This window comes from Phodopus roborovskii, unplaced genomic scaffold, assembly GCF_943737965.1.
Source record: "Phodopus roborovskii unplaced genomic scaffold, PHOROB, whole genome shotgun sequence".
Classification (NCBI taxonomy): domain Eukaryota; kingdom Metazoa; phylum Chordata; class Mammalia; order Rodentia; family Cricetidae; genus Phodopus; species Phodopus roborovskii.
Genome location: NW_026125295.1, coordinates 3,295,052 through 3,297,596, shown reverse-complemented (window position 1 = coordinate 3,297,596; position 2,545 = coordinate 3,295,052).

Sequence of the window (2,545 nt, the reverse complement as noted above, 5' to 3'; positions counted from 1 at the left end):
CAACTTCGAGGTCTAGGCTGTATGCTGACTTTGGGAGCATAATTGCTTGTTCTCTTGTCTATGAAATGGAAGGAGGAGTAGGCGCTGGCCAGATGTTGTCAGAAGAGTAATAAAAAGGCTATGAATCATGACACAGATGTTGTAGAAATGCCTCTCCTGAATGAGTCACCCTCCACAGGAGGCGTCGTTGAAAGAGAACTCCAGAGAAGTGTTGAGATCCAGTCCGTCCGCCTCGCCAGTGATGCAATCTTAGGCAAATGACTGAACCACACAGAGCCTCACTGCCGGTACGGGTAGACCACACCTGCTTCGCAGAATTTCTCTGAGGGTTAGATAAAATTATGTGTAGAGATATGCTTTCTTTTCCTCCTAGCCTATCTCAGACTCAGGAGTCAGAGGCAGGAGGATCAGAAGTTCAAGGTCACCCTCTACAGCATAGGGAACTGGAGGCTGTCTCATGAGGCCCCGACTCAAAAAAATATACGATCCATACTTGAAGGAGGGAGGAGTGGACTGGGAGAAAACTCGCTCTCTCTTGGCTGCGTACAAGGACAAGGTAACCCATATGGTCCTCTATGCTTTGCTCACATCGTGTACCCATGCTCCCTGTGGGATGGAACACACCATTTCTAGAGACAGAGGTAAACAAAAGCAGACAGGTGTGAAGCTCCGTCTCAAGCACCTAGCAGACCACTCAGAGACCCCTCTGGTTTTGTAGAAGGCGCTGTCTCGCTCCATCCTGGCCTCTCCTCAGCTCCTGCGGAACAATCAGCATCTGACAGACACATCGGGCTCCTCAGCTCATCCCCCTGCCAGGCCTACCATTCTCCCCAGAAACAGGACACTACTACGCGACTTTGAAAAGGGTGTCTTTGTGTCTGCACCCGACTGTGCCAGGCTCTAACTAGTTCCTCTGGTTAGGAATTCTCCAGGTAAAAGAAAGACACGAACTCAAGCTGCTTGTCACCCGGTAGTTAGCCTAATGCTATCCTTTCGGCTCAGGCAACCAGAGTAGGGCTTTACATGCCAGGTCCAGAACCTTCTCCTACCTCCCCAAACAGCCACATGGAGACTAGGGACTGAAGGGACAGTCAGTTGTCTCTAAGCAAAAGGGTTGGGTTTGGTTGTTTGTTTTAAGGTGGAGGGCTGGGGAGATGGCTCAGTCAGTAAAGTGTTTGTCAGGCAAGTGTGAAGTCCTGAGTTCAGATCCCCAGAGGCCAGGTAAAAAGTCAGATGTGGCAGCATGCACCTGTCATCTCAAGATGGGACAGGGGGATTCCTGGAAACTCCTGGCTAGCTGACCAACTTAGCTTAACCGTCTTGGCAAAGTTCCAATAAGGGAGCCGGTCTCAAACAGAAGGCAGAAGGCATCTGAGGAGCCCAAGGCTGTCCTTTGTACTTCACGCGCACGCGCACACACACACACACACACACACACACACACACACGAGGGAGTGATTCTTAGCTTTGCAAACACAGACAACAGAAATTCTGAAACACCCAATACTGCAGTTTACTTACTCACTGGGATCTATTTAAGAATGTACTTTTATACTCCGGTGTTTCGTGTGTTTCTTGCTGGTGAGACAGGATAAGGCCCCCAGCTGTCTTTAAATTCCTGGGGTCCACCACCTCTTTGCAAACAGTTCATTGTCTACAAACGAACATTTAAATATTTGCTGGTGCCCAGGACACAGAAGAACCCTCCAATTAATTCTTCCCAGAGCAAAAGTCCTTGGTGAGGAAAAAAAAAAAAAAAAAAAAAAAAAAAGCCCACTCTGTAAATTGCTTGCTTTGAGAGTTCCTTTGGCTAGAGCTTTGGGAGAGACACATGACGGGTATAATTGCTGCTTCTGGTTTTCCTGCCCAACCTCTGGTGTGCTTCTGATTGCACCGCAGATGCATCCCGGCCCCTCCTTGGGTGTGGTCAGCATCAGGAGGACAGGCCCTTGCTCACCCAGCATCGGGAGGGTAGCACTGTTCACGCAACACCTCAGACAGGAATTCAAACGTGGGCGCCTGATGAACACTAATGAGTGAAAGGTGTTGGCATCAGGACTGCCAGTTGAGCTCGGTTTCAAGTCCTTCCTCCTGGCAGCACTAAGAACGGTCAGCGCCCTCAAGACCTGGCGCACAGACGTCCAGCGAGGCCCCAGCAAAAAGCGCACTGTGGTTTAAGCAGCTGCACCCTTCCAGGTTTATTCAGCAGGGGGTTCAGGTTTTGTTGGAGACTTCCGGTTTTGTTGTGAGAGTCTACGGTTGCATGCTGAGCCTCTGGAGTGTATGGGGGGTGTTGCGTGGAACTTCCGGCTGCATTCTGTGGCGCTCCCACCCGGTTCCACGGTGCTTCCTACCCCTTCAGTCGTGGGAACTTCCGGCTGCATTCTGGGGAACTTCTGGCTGCATCCTGCTTCCTACTTGGGTTGGTAGGCCCTTGCAAGACGTGTGCCAGCAAAACCGACCTTCCCTCAGCACACCTCCATTTTTATCTGCTCTGCAACCTGGCATGAGGGTTCTAAGCCTCGGGGTGGGGGAAAACAGCCAG